A 15,943-nucleotide genomic window follows, 5' to 3' on the forward strand; every position below is an offset into this window, starting at 1 on the left:
GATTGATTGGACAGGTGCAGTGGCTTATGCCTGTAATCCCAGCACTCTGGGATGCTAAGGCAGAAGGATCACTTGAGCTGAGTAGTTCAGGACCAGGCTGAGCAAGATCAAGACCTTGTCTCTACTGAAAATACAAAAAATTAGCTGGGTATCATGGTGGCCACCTATAGTCCCAGCTACTTGGGAGGCTGAGGCAGGAGGATTGCTTAATCCATGAGTTTGGGGTGGCGCCTGTGGCTCAAGGAGTAGGGCGCCAGCCCCATATACTGTGGGTGGTAGGTTCAAACCTGGCTCTGGCCAAAAAAAGAAAAAAAAAAAAGGGAGTTTGAGGTTGCTATGAGCTAGGCACTCTAGTCCAGGTGACAGAGTGAGACTCTCTGTCTTAAAAAAAAAAAATAATAATGATTACTTTATATTTTCTCTAAAAATAATTATCATTCAGCCAGGCACAATGGCTCACGCCTATAATCCTCGCACTTTGGGAAGCTGAGGCAGGAGGATCCTTCCAGCTCAGGAGTTTGAGACCAACCTGAGCAGGAGGGAGGCCTCATTTCTACTAAAAACAGAAAAATTAGCTGAGCATGGTGGCCTGCAGCTACAGTCCTAACTGCTTGGGAGGCTGAGGCAGGAAGATTGCTTGAAGCCAGGGGTTCAAGACCAACTTGGGTAACCCAACAAAACTCTGCCTCTTAAAAAAGAATCACCCAGGGTGGTGGTGAGCACCTACCTGAGGTCTAAGGCAAGAGGATTGCTTGAGCCCAGGAGTTCAAGGCTCCTTAAGTGCTCCATAGTGAGTTAAGATCATGCCACTACATTCCAGCCTGGACAAGACAGTGAGATCTTGCCTGTTTAATAAAAGTGCTGTGAACATTTGTGTACAAGTTTTTGTATGGATATATATTCATTTCTTTGGGGTGTATACCTAGGAGTGGAATTGCTGGGTCATATAATAACTTTGTGTTCATAGTTTTGAGAAACTGCCAGGCTGTTTTCCCAAAGCAGCTGCATCATCTAACATTCTTACCAGCATCGTATGAGGGTTCTAATTTTTCAGTATCCCTGCCAATGTTTGTAATCATGGCTTTTTGATGATAGCCATCCTAGTGGATATAAAGTGGTGTGCATGTGGTTTTGATTTGCATTTCCATGATGACTAGTTGTTTTGAGCACCCTTTGCATGTGCTTATTGGCTATTTGTATATCTTTGTTGGAGAAACCTATTGAAATTGGAGGTATTACTCTGTCCATCAGTGTTTACTATGGCCATCTAGATATTGCTTTTTCATAATATTTTCTCCTCGTCTTATGAGTACAGTATTTCCTCGTGAGACTCACACATATATACGTATGTATGTTTGTTTTCAAGTTTCCCTGTGTTGTTTCCATTTCTTTAGGTTCCTGTTTTCTATTTGTCTTTCATACTGGAGGCTTTTTGGAAATGTCCAGTGATCTTTGGTTATTTATACATATTTAAATGTGAGACCTTGGCCAGCCATGGTGGTTCATGCCTATAACCCTGGCACTTTCGGAGGCTGAGGTGGGAGGATGGCTAGAAGCCAAATTCAAAACCAGCCTCAACAACATACTGAGACCTCCATCTCTACAAAAAAATATTAAAACATTAGCTGAGTATGGTGGTACCTGCCTGTAGTCTTAGCTCCTCAGGAGACTGAGGCAAGAGGAACTTTGAGCCCAGGAGTTCAAGGTTATAGTGAGCTATGATCATGCCACTACACTCCAGCCTTGGCAACAAAATGAGACTTTGTCTTAAAAAAAAAAAACCCCAGGCACAATGGCTCACATCTATAATCCTAGCACTCTGGGAGGCCGAGGCAGGTAGATTGCTTGAACTCAGGAGTTTGAGACCAGCCTGAACAAGAGCAAAGACCCCCATCTCTACTACAAGTAGAAAAAACTAGCCAGGCATCATGGCAGGCACCTGTTGTCTCAACTACAGGGGAGAATGAGACAAGAGGATCGCATGAGCCCAAGCGACTGAAGTTGCTATAAGCTATGATGACACCACAGCACTCTACCCACGGCAACAGAGAGAGACTCTGTTTCAAAAACAAAACCAAAAAAATACTAAAATTGAGGCCCCAAGTCAGGAGTAGGAAGGAATAACACAGGAAATTTCCCCTATTGGGGTAGGGGAAATTATTGCTATCTTGTTTTCCAATGATAATGAAGAAATATGCATCTGATGGTCAGTTTGAGGAAAGGTAAAGTAACCATAGAGAAGTACAGTAGAATGTCCAAATTAATAAGGGGAAATATAGTCACTAGAATTTGAGCAAACTCGTAAAAATGAGAAAGAGGAAGTCATGTGGATCAAAAGAGAAAAGGAAAAGCAAAATTACAAACTACCTGGAAGGCAATGGAAAGAACACTTCCCGCTAAAACCTGTAAGACCTTAGCAACAGCCATACTGGAAAATGTGTAATCTTCATTGCCTCCTTTATTAATGGATAAAGATTTAAAAGAATTTAAAATTAATCTTAAGAAATTTAAAAAGCATGATAAAATAGCCAAAAGAAACAAGGAAGAGAGAATTAAAGATAAGCTATAATTAATAAAATAGAAAAATTTAAAACAGTGAAGGGATAAATTCAAATGCTGATTCCTTTGAAAAGAATATTAAACTATTTAGGCCTGGCGCCTGTAGCTCAGTGAGTAGGGCGCCAGCCACATACACTGAACTTGGCGAGTTTGAGCCCGGCCCAGGCCTGCTGAACAACAATGACAACTGCAACAAAAAGATGGCTGGGCATTGTGGCAGGTGCCTGTAGTCTCAGCTACTCAGGAGGCTGAGGCAAGAGAATCACTTAGGCCCAAGAGTTTGAGGTTGCTGTGAGCTGTGACACTACAGCACTCTACTGCCGAGGATGACGTAGTGAGACTCTGTCTACATAAATAATATTTAAAATGTAATCATTAAAATATTTAACTAGAAACTAAGTCACCAACTGTAGTTTGAAATAAATGGGTACTTTGCCCAAGCACACTGTAACGTAACCTGAGTTTTTTTCCTGCAATGTATAGTTTATATCTATAGGGGAAAGAAAAGAAAGAAAACAATACATACTGTTCTCCAGTGATGAATAAACATTACTTTTCATAAAAAACTGGATAATTTTTTTTTTTCCAGTTTTTGGCTCTGGCTGGGTTTGAACACGCCACCTGTAGCATATGGGGCTGGCACCCTACTCCTTTGAGCCACAGGCACTGCCCAAAACTGGATAATTATTTTTTTTAAAAATTGTTAAGAATCCTCAGCACCAGCTCGGCACCTGTGGCTCAAGTGGCTAAGGCACCAGCCACATACACCTAAGGTGGCGGGTTCGAATCCAGCCCAGACCCACCAAACAACAATGGCTGCAACCAAAAAATAGTCGGGTGTTGTGGCAGGCACCTGTGGTCCCAGCTACTTGGGAGGCGGAGGCAGGAGACTCGCTTGAGCCCAGGAGTTGGAGGTTGCTGTGAGCTGTGAAGCCACAGCACTCTACCCAGGGGGGATAGCTTGAGGCTCTGTCTCAAAAAAAAAAAAAAAAAAAAAAAGAATCCTCAGCACCTATAGCTCAGCAGCTAGGGCATCAGCCACATTCACTGGAACTGACAGGTTTGAATCCAGCCTGAGCCTGCCAAACAATAACAACTACAACCAAAAAATAGCCAGGCGTTGTGGTGGGCACCTATAGTCCCAACTACTTGAGAGGCTGAGGCAAGAGAATCACTTAAGCCCAAAAGTGTGAGGTTGCTGTGAGCTGTGACTCAATGGCACTCTACTGAGGGCAACATAGTGAAAATCTGTCTAAAAAGAAAAATTGTCAAGATAATGTCTCACTATGTGGGAGGACAATAATGTGATCATATCTCACAGCAACCTCAAGTGATCCTCCTGCTTCAAGCTCCTAAGTAGCCGGACTATAGGTGTGCGCCAATACACCTAGCTAATTTTTCTATTTTTTTTGTGGAGACTAGGTCTTATTTTGCTCAGGCTGATCTCAAACTCCTGACCTCATGTAATCCTCCTAGCTTGGCCTCCCATAATGCTGGGATGACAGGTGTAAGACCAGCCTACATCTAATTTTTGACTTCCTAAAAACTTAATTACAAATAGCCTGTTTTTGACCAGAAGCTTTACCATAACATAAATAGATTAGCACGTATTTTGTATATGTATTACGTGTTCCATATATATCCCTACAATAAAATAAGCTAGGGAAAAGAAAATGATATTAAGAAAATCATAAGGGAGAGAAAATACATTTACTGTTATTAAATGAAAGTGGGTCATCATAAGAGTTTCATCTGCATTGAGTATGCTGAGGAGGAAAAAGGGGAGGGGGTGGTCTTACTATCTCAAAGGGTGCCAGAAGTGGAAGAAAATCACATATAAGAGGACCCAGGCAATTCAAACCTATGTTTTTCAGCATGTATTCAATACAAAAAATTACTGAGATATTTTACATTTCTTTAAGATCCGGTGTATATGAGCCGGGCACAGTGTTTCACACCTGTAATCCTAGCACTCTGGGAGGTTTAAGGTGGTGGATTGCTCAAGCTCAAAAGAGTTCAAGACCAGCCTGAGCAAAAAGTGAGACCCCATCTCTACTAAAAATAGGAAAAACTGGGGTGGTGTGTGTGGCTCAAGGAATAGGGTGCCGGCCCCATATACTGGGGGTGGCGGGTTCAAACCTGGCCCTGGCCAAAAACTCTTAAATTAAAAAACAAAAGAAAAAAACTGAGGCAAGAGGATCACTTGAGCCTGAGTTGACAGTTGCTGTGAGCTATGACTGAGGTATAATGCTACAGCACTCTATCTACCCAGGGTGAGAGCTTGAGACTCTGTCTCAAAAAAAAAAAAAAAAAAAAGATCCAGTGTATATGTTACTCTCAGAGCACATCAGTTCAGACAGGCCACACTCAGGTGCTTACTTACCACATGTGCTGGCAGCTGCTGTACTAAGCAGCACAGATGAAGACAGTAAGTTGGAGGTGCAGATTGCTTAATGTCAAAATGGTGATACAGCAGGCTTGGCTCCCTTACACTTTACTATACTTTTAGAATTTCTTTCTGGGATGAGAAGAAACTTACCTTCTTCATGCCAAACAATACCAATATTACCTTCCTGTCTAACTAGGGGGAAGGAGAGCTTTTCAACCTGACTTTTCTTGATGACCAAACTCCTGTTGCTGACCACAAACTCTAGATGGAGCCCTTTTTATCATAGCTCTGCATCAGTAACTGTGATAGATCTAGTTACACAGCTCATGTCCTTAGATCCAAGATAAATATTCTGACTACTCAGGGACATCAACGGTGCCCACCCATGTGACTTCCCCTCTCCAAGAGATTTTGCATTCCCTTCCTGTCTAAATCTAAAGACCTTTAAACTTTTCAGACATTTTTCCCCTTAGAGACAGAGTCTTAGTCACTCAGGCTGGAGTGCAGTGGCACAATCGTAACTCACTGTAGCTTTGACCTCCTGGGCTCAAGCAATCCTTCCACTTCAGCCTCCCAAGTAGCTGGGGTTATGGGGAGGAGGGGGTACTACCACACCCAGCTCATTTTTTCATAAGATGAAGTCTCACCATATTGCCAAGTTGATCTCAAACTTTTGGGGTCATGTGATCCTCCTGCTTCACCTTCCCAAAGTGCTGAGATTACAGGTATGAGCCACTACACTTGGCTCTTTTCAGACACTATCATTTTTAAAATTGTGGTTAAATACAGAGGGAGCCAAAGTATATATACACATTTTAAGAAAGGAAAAAAACTATTAAGTTAGTTTTAATACTCAGTAACAATTTTAATACTCAGTATATACAAATCACATTTGAGCACCTCTTATAATTGCGTAAGTATTGAATAATACAATTTTAATACAGTTTCTTCCTTTCTTGTGTGTACATTTTTTATTTATTTATTTGGTGCAGTTTTTGGCTGGGGCTGGGTTTAAACCCACCACCTCCGGTATATGGGACTGGCACCCTACTCCTTGAGCCACAGGCACCACTCTGTACATTTTTTTTGATACTCTCTGTATATAACATTTACAAGTACTATAACATTAGTACTCTGTGTATATACATTTTAACCAAGTGTATAGTTCTGTGGCATGAGCAAGTACTTTGACACCATTGTACAGCCATCACCCATCCATCTCCAGAACTTTTTTTTTTTTTTGAGACAGAGCCTCAAGCTGTTCCCTTGGGTAGAGTGCTCTGGCATCACAGCTCACAGCAACCTCCAACTCCTGGGCTCAACTGAGTCTCCTGCCTCAGCCTCCCAAGTAGCTGGGAAAACAGTCGCCCGCTACAATGCCTGGCTACTTTTTTTTTGGTTGCAGCCATCATTGTTGTTTGGCAGGCCTGGGCTGCATTCAAACCCACCACCTTAGGTGTATGTGGCTGGCGCCCTAGCCGCTTGAGCCACAGGTGCTGAGCCCATCTCCAGAACTTTTTTTATCTTCCCCAAATGAAACTCTGTACCCACCAAACACTAACTCTCCATCCTCCTCTCCCCTCAGTCCTAGCACCCACCTTCTTTTTCTGTCTGGGAGTTTGACTACTCTAAGTACCTCATATAAGTGGAATCATACAGCATTTGTGTTATTGTGACTGGTTTATTTTATGTAGCATAATGTCCTTAAGGTTCACTCATGTCATAGCGTATGTTGGAATTTCCTTCCCTTCTGAGGCTAACACTCTGCTGTATGGATAGACCACATTTCATGTGTCTGTGCATCTGATCTGTGAATGGATGCTTGAGTTGCTTCCACTTTTTGGCTGTTGTAAAAAATACTTCGTATGTCTAAGGACCACAACTCTTGTTGATGTTGCCATGCATTGCCATGCTCTCTGACAAAATTGTGTACATCCATCCACTCACAGCCCTGTCTGACTCATGGGCCACAAGTTTTTTTTTTTTTTTTTTTTTGAGACAGAGCCTCAAGCTGTTCCCCTGGGTAGAGTGCCATGGCATCTCAGCTCACAGCAACCTCCAACTCCTGGGCTCAAGCGAGTCTCCTGCCTCCGCCTCCCAATTAGCTGGGACCACAGGCGCCCGCCACAACGCCCGGCTATTTTTTGGTCGCAGCCGTCACTGTTGTTTGGCGGGCCCGGCTGGATTCGAACCCGCCACCTGGGGTGTACATGGCTGGCGCCTTAGCCGCTTGAGCCACAGGTGCCGAGCCGGGCCACAAGTTTTAAGGTTAGTCTTCTTAGATCCGTGAGTTTTACCAAGTTGAACTGCAGGAGATACCTGCAGGCTGGGGGAGAGGAAGGGCATTCCTAATGGAGGGAGCAGCATGTGCAAAGGCACAGACACAGGAAGGGCATGGCACAGACACAGGAAGGGCATGGCACATTCCCAGGAACCACAACTGAAGATAGGACGGGAGTGGGTAACGGTGGGTCCCAAGAGTATCAGTCTGACTATGAAGGGCTCAGACACTACCCTGCAGGCAGGGGAGAGCTACTGGGGGCTCTAGAGCAACAAGAAGGCGGTCAGATTTTCTTTTTAAGATAGATCACTCAGATTGCAGTGTAGAAAATGCATTAGCAGCTAGGGGTTAGGGGAATGACTAAATGGACAAAAGAAATGTTTCTGAATATTAGAATGGACTGGATTTGGTATCTGACCGGATAAAGGGGCCTATGGCCAGAAGTCAGCTGGACAGCTCCAACTTTCCTGGTTTGGGCCACGGTGAGATGGAGAGGCTATTATCTTGAAAGAGGGAGGCAGGAGGCAGAGAGTACTTGGTTGGATAAGGAGGGGCTCATGGAAAAAACAAGATTATAGAAGTCAGTTTATGCAGTTCTCTTTCTTGCCACAGGGGGAAGTGGAGATGAAAAGAAACTGCTGTGGCCAGGAGACAGGTCAGGGCTGATAAGAGTGAGTGGAGAATCAGAACCTTCAAAACGGAAGGGCTCCCCAGGAGCCAGCACTATCTTGTTTATTCCCTGCTCCCCTGTGAGGTCAGAGCTATTAAGATCCCATCTTGAGGCTCGGCGCCTGTAGCACAGTGGTTTCAGCACCCCAAGCACATATACTGAGGCCGGCTAAACAACTGCAAAAAAAAAATCCCATCTTGAAGACGAGGGAGCAGGTGTACAGAGGTGAAGTGCTCTGCCATTCAGCAATTGTGTGAGCATGGGCAGTGGCTCTACTTGTCCTCCTCTGTTCGGTGAAGGTCAGATGAGACCCTGTGTGCAGAGTGCTTGGCCCTGGGTAATGGGTGGTGACTGATGACAGCTTTTCTTTGGCCATTTTCCTAATGATGTTTAGGTGTTGTCATTGTTTTTTTGTCAGCATTGGTACGCTCTGTCATGACATATGAGAGAATTTCTCTAAAGTATTTACCTTGGACAAAATCACTGGGTGAGAGGGACCATATGTTAATCAGTTCAGCCTGATTGCTTTCTAAAGAGGTTATACCAAATTACCCTTATGCTAACAGTGCTTGAAAATTTATTTTTCCCTACTATTCTGACACTTGATCCTGTCAGAATTTAAATTGATTTGATAAGTGGAAAATTATATCCAGTTGATTTATTTTGCACATTTTCAATTTACTTATTAGCCATTTGGACTATTAGCCATTTTACTCCTGTGAATTACTCATATGTGTATATACCATCATTTTTCTGTTAGATTACATTTGTAAAACTGATTTGTAGTCTTTTATATAGATAGATATTTACTGTATATATGACCAATATTTTCTCCCATACTATTGCTTGTCCTTTAAAATTAATGATTTCCGGGGCAGTGCCTGTGGCTCAGTGGGTAGGGCACCAGGCCCATATACCAAGGGTGGCGGGTTCGAACCTGGCCCTGGCCAAACTGCAACAAAAAAAAATACCCAGGCATTCTGGCAGGCACCTGTAGTCCCAGCTACTCAGGAGGCTGAGGCAAGAGAATCACTTAAGCCCAGGAGTTGGAGGTTGCTATGAGCTATGACGCCACAGCACTCTACCGAGGGCGATGAAGTGAGACTTTATCTCTAAAAAAAAATAAATAAAATTAATGATTTCATTTATTATTTTTAATTCTCATAGTTTCATGTCCATCTTTTATTTGTGCCTTTCATTCTTAAGAACACCTTCTGTGTTCCATTAGCACAGAGATTTTTTTCAAGGCTTCAAAGTTTTGGGGGGTTTTTTGTTTTTTCATATTTGGCTATTTAATCCATCAGCAGTTTACATACTTGTACCTGCTAGGATCTCATTTTTTCATAGTTTCACAGTTATTGAAGGCCCTTACTTTCCTCACTGATTAGTGATGCTAATCCGTCATAATCGCAATTCCCTCAACGTGCGGCACATGGAGGGATATGTTTTTGGGCTCTGTTCCGTTCCTTTTTGGGCTGTTTCTGTTTTAGTGTAACTTAATCACCACAGCATCAGATAGCATGCCTTGGTATCTGATAGGATATCCTTTTTGTGGAAAGACTCTTCTTGTATTTTCATTCTTTTAATATAAATTATAGAATTGGTATATCAAGTTCCTCAGTAAATTTCTGTTAGAATGTTAACTGGAAGTAGAGTAAACTTACAGATTAATTTGGGAAGAACTGATACCTGCAAAATACTGACTCTTCTCAGCTATGAATCAATTTTCGCTCTCCATTCACTCAGTAATCTTTTTATACACTTTTATTCTAGAAGTTTGACTAATTTCTCCATGAAGGTCTTGCATATTTTTATTAGGTTTTTTCCTTGGTACTTTCTAGTTTTTGTTTTGGGAAATGGATCATTTTTTAAATATGTGCCTATTCTTATTAGTTATTGCTAGCTGATAGAAATGATGTTGATGCTTATATATTGATCTTGTGTCCTTCAACCTTGCATTTGCATCATAAATCCTATTATTTGCAACATGAATGGAAATTCTGTCTCTGTGATCTTACTGATATCTTGTCTAACTGCGTAGCAAGGAGCTTCAAGACAGTGTGAAACAATAGATTCACATCCCTTCCTTAGTCCTGACCATGAGTTAGTCAGTGAATATTTACTGAGTACTTGCCATGTGCCAGTTTCCATTGTAGCTTCTGGGGACATAGCAGTGAACAAAGCAAAGTCCCTGTCCTCCTGTAGCCTACATTTTCATGAGAAGAGACACAAAATAACTAAATATGATAATCAATAACCACCAGCAGTGAAAGCAGGATGGTGTGTGTGCATGGCCGGGAAGATGTTGCTGTTGTGGGTAGGGTGGTCAGGGAAGGCCTCCCTCTTGAGGTGATGTTGGAGCAGAAACCAGAAGGGGGAGAGAGAGAGAAGGCTGTAGAGATCTGGGAAGAAGAGCCTTCCAGGCAGAGGGAATAGCAGGGCAGATGAGTGTGGTGGGCAAGTGCCTAACATGTTCAAAGCTGAGAGAAGGCAGCCAGGGGACTGTAGCTGTGAGCCAGAGAAGAGAGATAGGAGATAAAGTCAGAGTGGGGACTCCTCAGATCACAGGGGGTTTCAGAGGCCATTACAAAAAGCTTAGTTGGTTTTACTCCAGGAAGAGAACTCACTGGAGAGTTTTTTGAGTGCTGCAATTTGGTATTTTTAAAAAGGATTAACCTCTGTTCAGATAAGACTGGGTTGGGTGTGTTATACAAATGGAAGTTGGGAAATGAGTGAAGAGGATGTAATAATAATCTGGGGTAGAAGATAGAGAAGATGACAGTGGAGGCTTCAAGGAGGGATCAGGTTCTGGATCTCTTTGAAGGTAGCAGGATTTCCTACCAGACTAGATATAAGATAAGCATGAAAGGAGTCAAAATGGTTTGGAGTCTAAGTAAAGATGAAATGGGGACATCTGTAAGGTATGCAGGTATCTGGGGAAAGTCAATTCAGTTTTAAAGATGTTTAATTGGATATGCTGTCTTAGACATAAGTAGAGAAGTCAGGCAGGCAGATAGATATGTAAATCTAGGGATAGGTCCAGTTTAAAGATAGCATTTGGGAGTCATTCAGGAGCTGGAGCCCAGGAGGTGGAGTAGGCAGTGGGCTATCATTGCATTCTAATCTGAGTGACAGAAGAGTGAAACCCTGTCTCAAAGAAAAAAAGAGAGATGATAATGCCTGCAAAGTGGAGAAGGCTGGCAATCCCAGGCTTGATCCTTGAGACACCAGCACTTAACACTGGGAATTAAAAGGAAGATCAAGGGAAGAGCAATTGGAAGTCAACTAAAAGTTTCCAGGAAGAGAGAATCCACTGTGTCAAAGACAGCCCATGGGCACACAGAGCTGGAAATGGAAATACAGAGGTCGTTAGAGACCTTAGAGGAGGCATTTTGGTGGAATGGTGATTGTAGGGCAAGGGTGGGTGCCCTGGTGGAAAGATGAAAAGAAAGCAGGAAGAGTAATTGGAGACTGCAAGTGTAGACCACTCCAGGGATGACTATTTCTTCATTCATCAAGCAAAGAAATGGAAGGATATAGAACCAAAGGAGAGGGATTTTTTTTTTTTTAAATGGAGCAACAGGAAAGCACGTTTGTGTGTTTCTGGGAATGACCTTGTTGGAGAAGAGGCATTCATTATGCAGGAAAGAAAAGGAGCAACTGTTGGGCTTATCCCTAGGGGGATGAGAAGTAGTGGAGTTAGTGCCGGAATGGAGAGCGATAGTTCCTCTATAGTGACAGGAGGAGACTGAGAAGGGGGGGTAGTAGGTGGCAGAAGAGACCTCCTCTGGGTGAGGAGGAGCAGAGGATTGAGGGTCTGCAGAGGGCAGATGTGAAACAGTCATCCCACTCATTAGCTCCAAGGGCCAGTTGACATGAGGTGTGGAAACAAGGCTGAAATGGGGGAGGGCTGTATTCATCAGAAGATGAGTTTATTGTTGTTTCAAAGTAATTATGTTTTGTTTAGGGAACATGTCTATCATAATGTATAAAACAGTGAGTTTGTCCATTTCTTCTTTTAATTCTAATTTGCTTTATATTTTGAAGATATATCAGGCCAGTGGTTCTCAACCTTCCTAATGCTGCGGCCCTTTAATACAGTACCTGTGGGTTGCAACCCACAGGTTGAGAACTGCTATATTAGACACCTGGAGTTTAGAATTATACTATTGGTGGTGAATGATCAGTGATCCACTGATGTTTTGGAATGGGTATTTGTGTTTGCCTGAGAGTCATGATTATTGTCTTTTATCTCTTTTTACTTTTAACCTTTCACTGTCTTTATTAATCATATATATATGTATATATATATATATATTTTTTTTTTTTTTTTTGATACAGAGTCTCAATCTGTCACCCTGGATAGAGTGCCGTGGCCTCAGCCTTGCTCAAACCTCTTGAGTTCAAACAATCCCCCTGCCTTAGCCACCCAAGTAGCTGGGACTACAGTTGCCCACCACAATGCCCAGTTAATGTTTTTTTAGTAGAGACAGGGGTCTCGCTCTTGCTCAGAATGGTCTTGAACTCCTGAGCTCAAGCAGTCTTCCCACCTTGGCCTCCCAGAGTGCTAGAATTACAGGAGTAAGCCACCACACCCGGCTTAATCATGTCTCTTAAAATCAGCCTCCCCCTACCTGGGTTTTTGCGTTTTATCCAGTCCCTTTACTTTTATTTCAGAAGTGGACAGTGTAGTCCATTTACATTGTGATTTCTATGTATTTCAGTTCGTACTGACCTGTTGAGGTATTTTTATACTTTTTTGAGGTCCCTTCTTCCCTCTTGCATTTTTTTAGGATTGACATACTAGTCTTTTTTTGTTGTTGTTAAGAGACAGAGTCTCACTTTGTCTCCCTCGGTAGAGTGCCGTACCATCACAGCTCACAGCAACCTCTAGCTCTTGGGCTTAGGCGATTCTCTTGCCCATCACAGCTCACAGCAACCTCTAGCTCTTGGGCTTAGGCAATTCTCTTGCCTCAGCCTCCAAGTAACTGGGACTACAAGCACCACAATGCCCAGCTATTGACACACTAGTTTCTAGTTCCGAGGCTATTTTAATTAAAATTAGGTTTGCTGTCAAATAACATTAAAAGATTTGGCTTGAACAAGACTTTATTTTGCTCAAGTTCAAGAATGTCTGAGGTAGTGCTGCTATGACTTCTTGCAGGCTTTGATTTCTTGAGGTTTAATGTTGTAATTGCCTTCCCTTCACAAGAGCTCATCTTTCAAAGTGTTGCTACGTTCCAGCCTCCCAAGAGCGATCCTGACAGCAAAAGGAACCAATAGTAAAGAACTAGCTGGCCATCCACCACTTCCACTAACCCCCCCACCCCCACCCCGCTTTGGCCAGAATTTTTGCTGCAGGAAAGTCTAGGAAATGCTTGATTCTAGGCTGCCCTGTGCCTAGTTAAACACTGAAAAGCCCACATAGATTTCTTTTCAGAAGCCTGTGCTATGCTTAACAGAATGCACACTTCAGAGACATTTAACATTTAACAGCAGAAGTCCTGATTCCACTCTTGTTATGTGATTCTAGTACTTTACATGCCAAAATACTCATTTTACCAGGGGGCGCCCTGCCCTTAAATAGACATGGTCTCACTTGGTTATCCAGGCTTATGTGCAGGATGATAGCTCACTGCAGCCTTGAACTCCTGGGCTCAAGTGATCCTCCCTCATCAGCTTCCAGAGTAGCTGGGACTACAGGTGTCCACCACTGTGCCTGGCTAACTTTATATCCTAAAAATGTTAACATTGATTTACTGAGTGTCTTCACCTTCCTCCCAAACAACAAAAGGACCTTGCAATATGACTTATCTAATTGCTTTCTTATATTAAATCCCACAAGCAATAATTATATAATTTTCAAATGGCACCAGCGGCTCAGTGGGTAGGGCGCCGGCCCCATATACCAAGAGTGGTGGGTTCAAACCCGGCCTGGCCAAACTGCAACAAAAAACAGCCGGGTGCTGTGGCAGGTGCCTGTAGTTATAGCTAGTCAGGAGGCTGAAGCAAAAGAATCGCCTAAGCCCAGGAACTGGAGGTTGCTGTGAGCTGTGACACCACGGCACTCTACCAAGGGTGATAAAGGGAGACTCTGTCTCTACAAGATAAAATAATAATTATATAATTTTCAATTTGTTGCAGTTATATAATAATTAGTTTATACAGTTATTTAAATTCCTTTATATTATTTTCTTTGCTTCCTCTTCCTTCTTATGGCTTAGATCTTCCTTCCTGGATCATTTTCTTCTTTGCTGAATATATCCTTTAGAACTTCCTTTAGTGACAGCCCAAGAGCTGGCATTAAAAGATTTTTATCTATCTGAAATCTTTACTTTGTTTTCATTCTTTTTATTAACCTTTATTTTTGTTGTGAAGTGTATCATACATATGAAGTAGAAAGCATAAAGAATAATAACAAAGCACGTATGTACCCACGACCTAAGTTACAAAATAGAGTGTTACCAGTATGTTTAAAACCCTGTCTCTACTTACAGTAATGTCAGGAATAGAGTAGTAAATATCACCTTCTCTCTGCCATAGCAACAAGCACTATCCTGAATTTTAATTATACCCTTGCTTTTCTATTTTCACCATATATATACGTACCCCTAAGGAATATACAGTTTAGTTTTGCCTGTATAAAATTTATATTAATAGAAACATAATACATGTATTTTTCTGAGGTTTGCCTTTTGGGCGGTTTTTTTTGGGGGGGGGGGTTGTTTTGTTTTTTGGTTTTTTGAGACAGTCTCACTCTTTTGTCCAGGTTAGAGTACCATGGCCTCATCCTAGCTCACAGCAACCTCAAATTCCTAGGTTCAAGTGATCCTCCTGCCCCAGCCTCCTGAGTAGTTGGGATCACAGGTGCACACCAAAATGGTTGCCTAATTTTCCTATTTTAAGTAGAGTCAGGGTCTCGCACTTGCTCAGGCTGGTCTTGAACTCCTGAGCTCAAGTGATCCTTTTGCCTCAGCCTCCCGGAGTGCTGGGATTACAAGTGTGAGTTGCCAGGCCCGGCCAAGGTTTGCCTTTTATACTCAACATTGTTTCTGAGATTCATCAATTTTACTCCCTGTCTGTATCTGTGGTTCATTCTTCACACTCACATGTAGCATCCCAGTATGAATAAACCATTGTTTATCCAGTCCACTGATAAGCAGTTGAGATGTTTCTAGTTGTGACCATTTTTTAGTAACATTATTGAGACATAATTTACATACTATAAAATTTACCCCTTTAAATATAAAATTCAGTGAGTTTTAATTCACTGCCTTGTGCCACCATCACTACTATCTAACTTTAGAACATTGCCTTATACCCATTTAGTCATTATTCCCTCTTTCCCCCCCTCCCTCAGCCCTAGACAAGCACTAATCTAATTGATTCTCTATAGATTTACATATTGTGGACATTTCATATAAATGGAATCATACAATATGTGGTCTTTTTTGCTTCTTTCATTAGCATGATGTTCGGGGGGGGGGTCTACCATGTTGTAGAATATATCAGGACTTATTCCTTTTTATTGCTAAATAATACTCTATTGTATGCAAATATCCCATTTTGCTTACCCATTCATCAGTTGATAGATAGTTGGGTTGTTCCCCTTTGTGGTTAAATGTTTCGGTTTTTTTAGACAGAGTCTTTCTACGTCACCCTCAATAGAGTGCTGTGACGTCACAGCTCACAGCAACCTTAAACCCTTGGGCTTAAGCAGTTCTTTTGCCTCAGCCTCCCAAGTAGATGGAACTACAGGCACCTGCTAGAGCGCATGGCTATTTTTGTTGTTGTTGCAGTTGTTATTGTCTTAGATGGCCTGGGCAGGGTTCAAACTTGCCACCCTTGGTGCATGTGGTTGATGCTATAACCAGTGATACAGGTGTGGAGCTTAAATTTTTAATTTTAATAAATCCAATTTCTTGATTGTTTTCTTTTGTCACTTGTGCTTTTTGGTGCAAAGTGAAAGAAACTATTGCCTAATCCAGGGTTAAGATTTATATCTGTTGGCTCGGCGCCTATAGCTCAACGGCTAAGGCGCCAG

At 42.3% G+C, this 15,943-nt stretch overlaps 1 protein-coding gene across 8 annotated transcripts in view; it reads left to right on the top strand.

Moving 5' to 3' along the window:
* Nucleotides 1-15,943, top strand: part of DLGAP4 (DLG associated protein 4) — an 88,583-nt gene that overhangs the window by 62,350 nt on the left and 10,290 nt on the right. The window lies entirely within an intron of this gene.

Source organism: Otolemur garnettii, unplaced genomic scaffold (assembly GCF_000181295.1).
Source record: "Otolemur garnettii isolate 467f Iridium unplaced genomic scaffold, OtoGar3 scaffold00025, whole genome shotgun sequence".
Classification (NCBI taxonomy): domain Eukaryota; kingdom Metazoa; phylum Chordata; class Mammalia; order Primates; family Galagidae; genus Otolemur; species Otolemur garnettii.